Source organism: Hyperolius riggenbachi, chromosome 4, assembly GCF_040937935.1.
Source record: "Hyperolius riggenbachi isolate aHypRig1 chromosome 4, aHypRig1.pri, whole genome shotgun sequence".
Taxonomy (NCBI): Eukaryota; Metazoa; Chordata; class Amphibia; order Anura; family Hyperoliidae; genus Hyperolius; species Hyperolius riggenbachi.
In genome coordinates this window covers 240845539-240859768 of record NC_090649.1, presented here as the reverse complement: position 1 = coordinate 240859768, position 14230 = coordinate 240845539, and the positions used below count along the sequence as shown (strand labels likewise).

At 45.5% G+C, this 14230-nt stretch overlaps 1 protein-coding gene across 1 annotated transcript in view; it reads right to left on the bottom strand.

Moving 5' to 3' along the window:
- MYO6 (myosin VI) overlaps positions 1–4063 on the bottom strand; it is a 393572-nt gene extending 389509 nt beyond the window's left edge. The window contains 1 exon segment of the mRNA XM_068281511.1: positions 3906–4063. The gene's annotated coding sequence lies outside the window, so the exon portion shown is untranslated.
- Positions 4064–14230: the final 10167 nt, after the last annotated feature.

The window sequence follows — 14230 nt, the reverse complement described above, 5'->3', positions numbered from 1 at the left end:
ACTACATGTCATGATATGCACTGAAGCCCAGTTGGTCAGATGTCAATTACCAAGAAAGCAAATATTTAAGTTAGAGATTGTAACTCTGCTTTACTGTTAATGCATAGGACACAGGATGCATGGATGACAAATATTTGGCCACGTTGGTAAATTATCCATGAGGTCTAAACAGCAGCAAACAAAAATGCTTATAATATACAGAACAGCTGCTGTAAAATATATATATATTCAACACAACCACATTCTAAAATAAACATAAAACAAAAAAATATTACTACATGCACACTAGTTAGATCACCATGGTCTGAAGTGCATATCAAATCTGTTTCTCACAAGTCTGAATGAGACTGAGGCCTAATTATCTCAGCTTTTTACCAAGCCTACATAGATAACATTTCAGATATAACACAATTGTCCACAAAGGTTTGGCAGTTATTGTCAGTTACCAATAAACAAAAGTTTCTTCCTTATGCTTGTAACTGATTAGCTTTACCTCAGTACGTTACCTGAAAACAGACTGGCTGGAACCCACTAGAGTGCCTTTTTGAGCGTTTAGGGAGCACTTTAAATTGCTAGCGATTTCCCTAAACATTCTGCCAATATAAATAAATGTAACAAATTCCACAGTACTGACTGCAATTAGCAAAATCGCAATCGCAGGACATGCAGCATTTTTGGAGCATTTGCGCTTCAATGTAAAGTATATAAGCACTGGCAAATCCCTCATGAATTGCTACACATAGCGATTTGTGTGCGATTTTAAATTACTGCAAACTATTAAAACAAAAATATAATAATTTGGAAGGACCAATCAGAATTAAAAATCACTAAAATCGCTATCTCAATCACTGACAAAAAGCTTACACTTTTAAAGTAGTTATCAAAATCGCCAGAAAACGCTCATGAAATTGCTTGCAACACGCTAATTAAAAATATGAGCAATTACGATGGCGCTTTGCGATTTGTAGTGGGTTCCAGGCCTGAAGATACTTTCACACTAAATCAGTTGCTGTCAGTTATAACTACACAGACAACTGATAAGCAGCACAGGTAAAGGTAACCTCCACCATGTTTCCCTATGGCTCACTTCACATTATATGGGTTTTAACTGAATCATAAAACAACCAGTCACAACGCATCACTTTTTCAACGCACTGTGTAAAAGAGGCCTAACAAATGGAAGGAGGATTTTAAAAAGGGATTTCACTTTTGCAAAAAAAAACCTCTGTGCTTTCAGTTCAGCTCTATGTAACAACCATAAAACACAAGTATTATTTCAGCTTACTTATTTTGTCCTTCTGTTCATATAACACAAAAACTGCGAGATGAAGTGTCCAAGCTTGATTTTAGTCGCTTGATTTAGTTCAAGTTTTAAAAATAAAAAAAAAGGCTCCTTCTCATGCGCAGCAAAGAGTATTGTGGCAACAGTACCCCAAAAAAGAGTGCTCCATATACGGTTGCCAAGGGTGCAAAGAACTGTGATTTGAGTTGTTATGCTTTAGTTAGTATTAGTATTTCCCTATAAAGAAGAACTCTATAAAAGATCGTTGAATTGGCCAATCAAAATAACATTTGAAATGTGTATCCGTTGAATCATTTTATCTTTCAAAAACTATCAGTTGCAAAAGTTTGAACATTCCCAAACCCCATCTCCACACGTGTACACACACACACACACACACACACACACACACACACACACACACACACACACACACAGTTCAATCAGATTTCTGTTGAACTCTCTTCAGAATTGAGCAGGGCAAAGTGGAACAACAAACAGTATGACCTGCGAGACTTCCGATCAGACTGACGCATAGGTTGCAAGACTGGGCCATTACTGGCTAGCTTAATTGCACTAGGAAGCACAACCGGCAACTTCCACTCACCACGTTTGCACCATAGCCATCGGGAATGGAGTGCCATCGCGCAAAGCTTCGCGCAGGCCAGCAATTGCCATTCAGGGAAAAATGAATTGCGCTACTGGAAAATGTTGTTGTGGTTCTCATTGTGATCTGCTTTTTAAATCAGATCACAGCTAGTGGAACAGGGCCTTAAAGGAGTTCTTCCACTCATCCCTAGTAGCCATCTGTCTGACGTGTGCTATTTGAACAGGCCTGATGAATAGAAAAACATGTTAATGGATTAGCTTCCTCCTATCTTGCTATCTAGCCATCTTGGATACTTTTTATAAAGATGATTAGATGGCTGAGTTCACCAAGGAAGGAACTGCTTATTTCCGTTAACAAGGCCACGTTCACAGTGGTGCTCTGTGGTGTGGTGTAACAGCCGCTTTGTAATGCAGCTTACCGCACTGTGCCACCTATGTGATGTTCACAGTGCAGTGGTTTCCATTCAGTACAAAGAATTGTGGCATGGTAACAAACTGAAAAACGTGCGTTAAAGGTTACAGTGAGGCCCCGTTCACATTACACACGTTGCCGTCCATGCTTTGGAAACGTGTGCGGGAGGCCGACACGCACGAACATCAGAAGTGCATAAACTGTACTGTCTGATGTTCACACTACATGCGTTCCAGACCAGTGTGGTGCACAAACGCATGCTGCACGCATTTTTTTTGCCAAAACGCATGGCTGACCCATTAACTACAGTGAATGGGATAAGCTACGCAACACATGCAAACGCAGATGGCCTGCGATTACACGTGTTGCGGTCCGATCGCACAACCATCTGCATCTGATGATGTGACCGAGGCCTGAAACATACTTGGCTCTATGTGACGCAACAAGTGTGCCACTCCACTTTCCTGATAAATTGCATTTCGTTCCTGCTGTCAAAACGAACACCATGTCACAGTCACTGGGATGTTGGCCTTACGGAAAATTATACAAAATGTAAAGTAATATTCAACAATTGCAGTCACTAGGTAAATATATTTAATAGATCCCAGAGTTCCCCTTTAAATGACATTGCACTACCTCAAAGTATCAGAAGGGTTTACACTTTTCTTTCCCTTATGTGCTACTCCAATAGTTTTCCATACTAAAAGAGCTGTCAGGATAAATGATAATCTAACCACATTATCAGGGACAAATGAATGTACAAAGTTACAGCACACATCTCCAGCAACAAATGTAACAACTGCCTTTAAATGGACACTGTCTTCCTGTCAGACATAACTGAGCTATGGGGAAATACAACAACTTGGGAGTTTCTTTCCAGCCCTAACTAAAAAGGCTGATCATGTTAATTAGTATAGGACTGCAGAATACCATTACATCAACTGTCACCCTTGTCCTCTAGAAAAGTGTCTGCTTCATCTTTAGTCAATGATTTATACTGCCAATGTTCTCGTAGAAAAGACATGAATATTGCAAAGAACTTCTAAAGATCTGCCATTCAACAGGCACTAATCAAAGTCTGAAACAATGATCTGATTATAATGCAAAAAAAAAAATCAAAAAAAAAAATCCCATGTTCCCAGAGACGAGAATGAATGTCAGCAGTGATGTAACGTGACAGCAGGGCTGTGTGAGCTGACATGCACCTTTTACCTAACCAGATGACACAAAGTTATGCCAAGAAAATCAACAGGGAGAGAAAAAAAAAATGAATGAAGTAAAAAGTTCAATGGGGATTCCACAGAGGAAAGAGTTCCAGGAAGAGAGGTCCATCCAGGATCACGAGTGGGAGGAGAATGAGAGTGGGGAGGGGGGCTGATAGGATGCTGTGGCCATGGAGGAAAATAAACAGTATACAAAGTATAACAAGACATCCTAAATGCAGCACATACAGAGAGTGATGTGTATGCCTAGCTGCAGCCCTCTGTGCCTGCATACTACATAGTGTGTCTGCATAACCACAGAGGGATACAGGCAGGCAGCTGACACAGGGCAAAGTTCACTAGTCCATGTACACACACCGGCCGGGATCTCATCACTCACCCCGATGTCACCCAGCAGCAGCAGCGCACAGCCCAGCCAGGCAGCCAGATACACCGAGGGGCCTCCTTTACTCTCTGACCCCGCAGTAATGTTCAGCCACCCTCACCGCCCAGAGCCGGAGCACAGCCGCCGCTGACGTCACCAGCCGGGCCAAACCCTCCTCCATGGCCGGGAAGGGAGGGGGGAGGAGCACCTGGACAGCTCCCTGACCCACCTCACCCTGTTGCGTGTGTCACACCTTGCTGCGTCTCTCAGAACACTCCCTGTTACTGCTGCTGACGGGAACAAGTGTATGAGAGTGGCGGCTGCTGCGTGACACATTCTGCTGCTTGTATTTTATAGTGTAAGCTGAGTTTTCTGACTGAGTGACATGTCGCTTTCTGACGCAGGGCACAGGTGCAGCTCACAGGGGAGTTGGGACGTTTTGTGAGAAAACTCGGTAGAGTTAGGAAATACGATACCCTTATGTTGTGAGAATCCCCAGACTGACGTTTTTTTTTTTCTCAAATTGTCATAGGTTGGGGCTACACAAGTTGTAAGGAACTTCAGGCAGGGCCGGTGTTCCAACATTTTAGCATACATTGACAAAACAGCATACATTTAAAGTGATATACCCCTTGTTAGTAGAATCAGTGTCCCCTTGCCCGCTCGCTTCGCTCGCTGGGCTGCAGGCTCGGTCCTCGCTTCGCTAGGACAACTTTTTATTCTAACTCTATGTCCACTTGGATAGTGGAGATTGCACATCAGCACACAGGCAGCTAACTGGGGTTGAAAAGGTTAATTCTGCTGATGGGTATTATGGGGTTAATGTATGTCCTGCATGACTTTGCACATGCTCAGTAGCATTTGTATGCTATTCTGTCGGGTATGCTAAAATGTTGGAACACCGGTGTTCCGACGTCATAACCTACACGTCGAATTTGCCTACATCCACTATCAAACGGATACCAGGAGGGTTAGGGTTGGGGGAGGGGAAGGGATAGTAAAAGTCTATGGGATGTAGGTTAGTTCCACGTGTAGGATAGATTGTTGGAGCGCCGGATTTACCATAAGACGCTGTAGGTACGTGCCTAGAGGCGCCTGATGATGGAAAGGCGGCTCACTCCCCTCCCCAGAGCGCCTCTCTCCCTCCTCCTTTATGCAGAGTCCTGATGAGAGTGTAAATGAGAGGATACTCACTCAGCTCTAGGCATTCTGCTGATGAGAGCTCCCTTCAGTCAGGAGCACCTCTTGCTATCTAAGGCCTGGAACCCACTACAAAACGCTAATCGACGCTAGCATTTTGTATTGATTTTAGAAAGTATAATCAATTTGCCAGCGGTTTGTAGCGATTAGCGTTTTAAAGTCTGATTGGTCCTTTCATTTATTTTTAATTTTGTTATAGTGTACATTAACTTTAAAACGCTAGCAAAATCGCTCCGTGCAAGTTTTGATGAGTGATTACACCAGTGATTATATACTTTACAGTATCAGCAGGACAGCCAGGTAACTGGTATTGCTTATAAGAAATATGTCAGCCACCATATGCCTTTTGTTTCAGTTGTCCTTTAAGATGTAATGGGGCCCTAGACAAGGTAGTAGATCTGGAGCCCCCTTGTGGTCTTTTCGGTAAGCTGAAGTGGAGAGAGGTCACAGAAGGCAGCAGGTGGGCCTCTTGACACCCACTATGCCCCAAGCACCTGCCTAGGTTACCTGGTGGATGATCCTGCTCTGATAAGAGGTCCGGTCCTGTCGGTGTTCTGTTGGTGTGTTCACACATAAAAGGTGTACAGTTCCAATTCTTTCAGGTAAAACTGACAGGACAGGACTGGACTTGACTGCAAATGTACAGATTTATATGAGAACCAAGTAAATTAAACTGGCTCCCTACAGACAGAAAAAAGGTGGCCACAGCAAGCATTGATCAGCTTTGGACCGTGGAAAACAGCATATGTAGGTTCTACGCCATATCAAAGATGGACAGCCACAAGGGCGGTGTAGAATCTTTCATCTGCGGCCCTGAGGCGGTAAAAGCAAACCTAAACTGAAACATAACAGTCAAAATAAACATACACACGTCATACTTACCTTCTGTGTAGTCTACTCATCAAGCTCTTTCTCCTCCCGCGCCTCCTGTTTGTCCACTATGATCAATGGAACTCTCCATCCTCCATTTTAAAAAATGGTGATTACCCCATAACAGATTCCGGATTAACACTTCGTTAGCCTGTAATATTGCCTACATGAGCCATAGGGGAACATGGACATTACCTTGCACACCAGTTGTCCTTTCAGTTGTAACTGATAGCTGATATAGTAGAAAAGGCCTACAGCTTCCAGTTCTGACTAGATCTAGAACTGAAAGAGATCATTGTTAGAAAAAAATATGAGCTTCTGAGAGGAACTGACAGTGAGGTAAGTATGTAACATCTATTTGCAGTTACATCATGTGTGTAATGATTGGTGTCAGCAACACAGAGTTTTTTTCTGATTATTGGTGATCTGCAGTATCACCAATAATACAGATGCTATACCTGATTATGTGGTGATCTGCAGAATCACCAATAATACTAGTATAGCTAGACACAGGACACCCAATGTGATATTGTGTTTGGTGCAACAGTAATCAGAGAAGTTATCTCCCGAGGAGCGGGAGATACAGACACTACTGCAGCCAAGGATTCCCTGAAGAGCAGGGAATCAGACTGCACTGCAGCCAGTGGACCCCTGAGGGGCAGGTTACCACTGACTGAGCTGTAAGATGATCTCTTTATGAGGAGGAGATACAGACTGTACTGCAGCCGATAATTCCCTGAGGAGCAGGGAACCTTGGATAGTACTGCAGCCAGTGGACACCTGAGGAGCAGGGACCACTGGCTGGGCTGAATCTTGGTAACACAAACGGTTACTTTCTCCAAACAATGATGATGACAATGGGCCGACCAGCTCTTTAGCTGACCTGAAGCCCAGTCAATCGGAGGGGAGTGAAGTTGTAACCAAGGCATACCTAGAATAATGGTGGAGGTTGCCATATGCAGAACAAGGAATTGTAAACTCTCTTTATGTAGCACCCCTACATTACACACCAACAAGGGGGTTTGAGAAAGAGGTTGTCTACTCTGCAAAGGAGAGTCATCAATTGCAGTGACCAGAATCTGTCGGTCTAACGGGAGTAAGGGAATTCTCAATCTTTTTACAAAATCATAATCTATGAAGTTGGCCACAGAACCAGAGTCTATAAAGGCTTCTGTGGGAACAGTCTGACCTTCCCACGTGATAGAGCAGGGAAGGAGCAGATGATTATCGTTTAGAGGTAAAGACTGCTCCCCTAGGGTATTAGCTTTGACTACACCTAGGCGGCAGCGTTTCCCGACTTTTTAGGACAATTCTGAACCATGTGACCCTCCTCTGCACAGTATAAACAGAGTCTTTCTGATTTCCTGCGATTCTTTTCCACCTGCGTCAATCTCGAGTGTCCGATTTGCATCGGCTCAGACGGAGGTGACGAGGTTGGAGAGGAGGCGTAGGAGACATATCTTACAGCATTTCTACCCCGGGTCTGTTTTTGATAGCGTAAACGGCGATCTACCCGTACTGCCAAAGAGATTGCCTCGTCAATGGACTTGGGCTCAGGATGTCCTAACATCAAATCAGAAACTGCATCAGATAAACCTGACAAGAAACAGTCCAACAGTGCATATGTTCCCCATCTAGCTGATACAGCCCACTTCCTGAATTCTGCTGCGTAAACCTCTACCGGATCTCGACCCTGGCGCAGGGTCTTTAGCTTCCGTTCAGCGGTGGAAGCAATATCCGGATCATCATATATAATGGCCATGGCCTTAAAAAATTCCTGAACTGATGATAAGGCCTCATGCTCTGCATGAAGACTATATGCCCATGTTTGTGAGTCCCCTGATAAAAGGGTCTTTAAAAATGTATCTCTCTGAGTTTCAGTTCCCGACAGGGTAGGCCTCAACTCAAAATATGATAGCACTCGATTTCTGAAATTCTGAAAGTCCGATCTATGTCCAGGAAACTTTTCAGGTACAGACATGCGAAGGTCTGTAACTGGAGGGGATCGCACTGCATTCACAGCGGTTTGGAGGACCTGTATTGACCCAGACAAAGCGGTTATCTGAGTCTTTTGGCCATCAAGCACCCTGATGAGATTATCCACCGAAGTGGCTAATCTGTCAATTCGGCTGTGTAGTGCGTACATATTGTTTTGGTCTGCTGTTCTGTAACGATTGGTGTCAGCAACACAGAGTTTTTTCTGATTATTGGTGATCTGCAGTATCGCCAATATTACAGATGCTATACCTGATTATGTGGTGATCTGCAGAATCACCAATAATACTAGTATAGCTAGACACAGGACACCCAATGTGATATTGTGTTTGGTGCAACAGTAATCAGAGAAGTTATCTCCCGAGGAGCGGGAGATACAGACACTACTGCAGCCAAGGATTCCCTGAAGAGCAGGGAATCAGACTGCACTGCAGCCAGTGGACCCCTGAGGGGCAGGTTACCACTGACTGAGCTGTAAGATGATCTCCTTATGAGGAGGAGATACAGACTGTACTGCAGCCGATAATTCCCTGAGGAGCAGGGAACCTTGGATAGTACTGCAGCCAGTGGACACCTGAGGAGCAGGGACCACTGGCTGGGCTGCAGGAGAGAGAACTGAGTGAAAGAGAGATATAATAGAACTGCAGCCGAGGATTCCCTGAGGGGCAGGAAATCAGATGGTACTGCAGCCAGTGGACACCTGAGGAGCAGGGACCACTGACTGGGCTGCAAGAGTGATAACTGGTGAAATGAGAGATATGATCGGGCTGCAGCCAGAGACTCCCTGAGGAGCAGGGAATCAGACTGTGCTGCAGCCAAGGATTCCCTGATGGACTGTGAATCAGACTGTACTGCAGCCAGTGGACTCCTAAGGGGTAGAGACCACTGACTGAGCTGCAAGATGGTCTTCTGAGGAGCAGGTGACCCTTGCAGCTAATGAACACCTGAAGAGCAAGTGTCACGCATAGTACAGTAAGGCTGATCACCCTAGGATTGGGTGACAGCCAGAAAGGTCAGACAAGCCAGGTCAGCAACACACGGACTGATAAGGTACAGAGACGGAAGACTGATTCGGTATCTAGGTACAGGCAATGTCGGCAACAGGTAATCAGATAGGCAAAGGTACCGAATCAGTAAGCAGGAGAGTGGTCAGGAAAGCCAGAGATCATAACAGGTAACAGTATAAATAACAATCCTAATCTAGGTGTGAAGTCCTTGGTTTCAACACCTGGGAGCTAGTCTAATACATAAACAATAGCAAAGTAGCAATCTCCTAGTCTTAGGTGTGAAGTCCTTGGTTTCAACACTTGGGAACTAGTCTACAGAATGGTAAGCAAGTCTCACAATACAATAATACTTTAAAGGCTATCAACGGAATCTGACTAGGTGGCCACACACCATACAATTTTTTAAATATCTGTTCAATTTAAGAATTGCAATCAATTTTTCTGACTGATTTGTAACATTACAAAAATATGACCAATGTACCACACCCGTATGTTAAATGTTTCCCCAATTATGATAAAAATGATTGGAAACTCTGACAAAATTGCTAGGGTGTGTGTATTAATAAATTGACAATCTAACACACACCATACAATCTTTAGAAAGATTGAAGAAAAATATCTGTCATTCCGGATCGATAAAAATCGAAGAAAACGGGAAATCCGATCAGATTTTTCAGTCGAATGAAAAAAAAAGCTTTAGATATTTTCGGGAGATCCGATTGTTTTTATCGAATTGCCATAAAATCGGATCATTTTATTGTATCGTGTGTGGCCACCTTTAGTGTGAATTCCCAGCTCCGGCTGGTTCTAACACTGTAAGATCTGACTGGGGTCTGAGCGGTCACATGTAAGCATTCGCAACAGCAGACAACTTGCAACTGACAGGCAAGTCCCATATATACCCAGAGCGCTCCACAGCGCCGCCCCAGTCACTCAGCCAATCCGGAGCACAGCTGGGGTCAGCTGATCAGCATCATCAGCTGACTAACCCCCCACTTACCCCCCCCCCCCCCATCCCTACCCGAGGAGTGGACTCCGGACAATTCATACCCGGCTTCTCAAGGTGTAAGTCATGAAACTCTTTCTTTAACTCTTCAGCATGCATGCGACAATCTGGCACCCAAGTTCTCTCCTCCAGACCATACCTCTTCCAGTGGCCCAGATACTGCACAGAATTTTGCACTAACCGAGAATCTAAAATCTTCTCGATCTCATACTCAGGTTGGTCGTCAACCATCACAGGGGGGGGGGGGGGGGAGGAATCCACGTGCACTGCAGGCTTCAACAGAGGCACATGGAATGATCTCACAACTCTCATGCTGGCTGGGAGATCAATCGCATAAGTGACATTATTAATTTTTCTGGCCACTGGGTATGGCCCTACAAATCTGGGTCCTAGCTTAGGTGACGGTTGTTTTAAAGCTAAATGCCGAGTAGATACCCACACCATGTCCCCTGGAGAGAACTTCCACTCTACAGACCGCCTCTTATCTGCCTGTTTCTTCTGAGTCTGGAAGGCTTTCCCCAAATTCCTCTTAACCATTCCCCAAATCTCCCTCAATGCCCTCTGCCAATCCTCCAGGGCCGGAAATGGGGTAGATGCCACAGGTAACGGAGCAAACTTGGGAGATCTTCCCGAAACTACCTGAAACGGGGAAAATCCAGAAGAGGAACTCTTCAGATTGTTATGTGCAAATTCCGCGAATGGCAAAAACTTTACCCAATCGGACTGTGCATCTGCCACATAACATCTGAGAAACGGCTCAAAGGACTGGTTAACTCTCTCGATCTGACCATTGGTCTGTGGGTGGTAGCCTGATGAAAATGAAAGGTCCATACCCAGCTGATGGCAAAAGGCTTTCCAAAATTTTGACACGAACTGGACTCCCCGATCTGACACCACATTCTCCGGAATGCCATGCAGCCCGAAAACGTGCTGGATGAAGAGATCAGCTAACTCCTGGGCCGAGGGAAGTCCTTTCAAAGGGACAAAATGAGCCATCTTACTGAACCTATCTACTACCACCCAAATGACCGTCTTGCCCTCAGACTTGGGGAGTTCTCCAACAAAGTCCATTGACAAATGAGTCCATGGTTCATTTGGCACTGGTAAGGGTTGTAGTGTACCCACTGGTGCCTGGTGAGAGGGCTTGCTTCTAGCACAAACTGAACACTCTCTTAAAAACTCCTTACAATCTGTTGCTAGCGTAGGCCACCAAGCGCATCTAGCCAGCAAATCCTGAGTTCTGGCAGCCCCAGGATGCCCCACATTTTTATGGGAATGGAATAATTGTAAGAGTTGCAGGCGGAAAGGCAATGGTACGAACATAACTCCCTCAGGCTTCCCCTCTGTAACATCCTGTTGAAAAGGGCCCAGAGTAGCCGTCCAGTCCTTCCAGGTCTCAGTAGCTGCCAAGACTACTTTCTGAGGTAGGATGGTTTCAGGGGTTGAAGGTTGCACTGTCTCGGGCTTGAAACACCTAGATAGGGCATCAGCTTTGACGTTCTTACTACCTGGTGTATACGTTATGACAAATCTGAATCTTGAAAAGAATAAGGACCAACAGGCCTGTCGAGGACTAAGTCTTTTGGCCCCTTCTATGTACTCCAAGTTCTTATGATCCGTATAGACTGTGATAGTATGCTCTGCCCCTTCTAGCCAATGTCGCCATTCTTCAAAGGCTAATTTAATGGCCAAAAGCTCTCGGTTGCCAATATCGTAGTTCTTCTCTGCAGGAGAGAACCTACGGGAATAGTAGGCACATGGGTGAAGTTTGCCCTGCAAACCAGAGCGTTGAGACAGTACAGCCCCAACCCCGACCTCTGAGGCATCGACCTCTACTATAAAGGGGAAAGTGACATCCACATGTCTCAAAATGGGAGCAGAACAGAACAGTTTTTTCAGTGTAGAAAAAGCAGAATGTGCCTCTGCTGACCAGTGGTAAGTGTCAGCCCCTTTCTTGGTAAGACTGGTGAGGGGTGACACTACCGAGGAGTACCCCTTGATGAATCTCCTGCAGTAATTGGCAAAGCCCAAAAATCTTTGGAGTGCCTTCAAACCCACAGGCTGTGGCCACTCCAAAACAGCAGAGACTTTTTCGGGATCCATGGAGAGACCAGATGTAGAAATAATATAACCCAAAAAAGGAACAGACGTAACCTCGAAGAGGCACTTTTCTAACTTGGCATAGAGTGAGTTCTGTCTTAATTTCTTTAACCCTCCTGGCGGTTTATTAAAAAATCCGCCAGGGGGCAGCACAGCCGTTTTTTTTTTTTTTTTTTTATATCATGTAGCGAAACAAGGTCTCACTACATGATAGATCGCCTCCGGCTATCGGAGATCAGGAGATCCCGTTCAAAGAACAGGATCTCCTGGAGGGCTTTCCCCGTCACCATGGCGACGGGCGGGATGACGTCACCGACGTCGTGACGTCAAAGGGGACTCCGATCCACCCCTCATCGCTGCCTGGCACAGATTGGCCACGGGGTCTGAGGGGGGGGCGGCTGCGGCGCGACGGATAGCGGCGGATCAGCGGGCAGCAGCGGCGATCGGATTGCACACGCAGCTAGCAAAGTGCTAGCTGCGTGTAGCAAAAAAAAAATTATGCAAATCGGCCCAGCGGGGCCTGAGCGGTGCCTTCCAGCGGCATAGCCCGAGCTCAGCTCGGGCTTACCACCAGGAAGGTTAACACGAATTTGACATGTTTACGATGTTCTGTCAGATTAGGAGAAAAAATCAGTATGTCGTTTAGATACACTAGCACGAATTACCCCAGCACTTCCCTGAAAACCTCATTAATCAACTCCTGGAAGACGGCAGGGGCGTTACACAACCCGAAGGGCATAACCAGATACTCGTAGTGCCCGTCGGGCGTGTTGAACGCCGTCTTCCATTCGTCACCATCCCTAATCCGTACCAGGTTGTATGCACCTCGTAAATCCAATTTGGAAAAAATACTGGCATTGGTCACCTGAGCGAACACCTGAGCGAACAAATCGTCAATCAACGGCAACGGGTAACGATTTTTCACTGAAATCTTATTTAAACCTCGGTAGTCAATGCAGGGTCGGAGGCCTCCATCTTTTTTCTGTACGAAAAAGAATCCTGCCCCAGCTGGTGAGCGGGAAGGGCGAATAAAGCCTTTGGCCAAATTCTCTTTGATGTACTCCTGCATTGCCACTTTCTCAGGTCCTGACAGATTATAAAGGTGACCCCTAGGAGGCATACAACCAGATCTTAAATCAATGGGACAATCAAAGCTACAGTGAGGTGGGAGTTTATCTGCGGATTTTGGACAGAACACATCAGTGAATTCCGCATACTGTACTGGCACACCTTTAACCTGAATCTTGGTAACACAAACGGTTACTTTCTCCAAACAATGATGATGACAATGGGCCGACCAGCTCTTTAGCTGACCTGAAGCCCAGTCAATCGGAGGGGAGTGAAGTTGTAACCAAGGCATACCTAGAATAATGGTGGAGGTTGCCATATGCAGAACAAGGAATTGTAAACTCTCTTTATGTAGCACCCCTACATTACACACCAACAAGGGGGTTTGAGAAAGAGGTTGTCTACTCTGCAAAGGAGAGTCATCAACTGCAGTGACCAGAATCTGTCGGTCTAACGGGAGTAAGGGAATTCTCAATCTTTTTACAAAATCATAATCTATGAAGTTGGCCACAGAACCAGAGTCTATAAAGGCTTCTGTGGGAACAGTCTGACCTTCCCACGTGATAGAGCAGGGAAGGAGCAGACGATTATCGTTTAGAGGTAAAGACTGCTCCCCTAGGGTATTAGCTCTGACTACACCTAGGCGGCAGCGTTTCCCGACTTTTTAGGACAATTCTGAACCATGTGACCCTCCTCCGCACAGTATAAACAGAGTCTTTCTGATTTCCTGCGATTCTTTTCCACCTGCGTCAATCTCGAGTGTCCGATTTGCATCGGCTCAGACGGAGGTGACGAGGTTGGAGAGGAGGCGTAGGAGACATATCTTACAGCATTTCTACCCCGGGTCTGTTTTTGATAGCGTAAACGGCGATCTACCCGTACTGCCAAAGAGATTGCCTCGTCAATGGACTTGGGCTCAGGATGTCCTAACATCAAATCAGAAACTGCATCAGATAAACCTGACAAGAAACAGTCCAACAGTGCATATGTTCCCCATCTAGCTGATACAGCCCACTTCCTGAATTCTGCTGCGTAAACCTCTACCGGATCTCGACCCTGGCGCAGGGTCTTTAGCTTCCGTTCAGCGGTGGAAG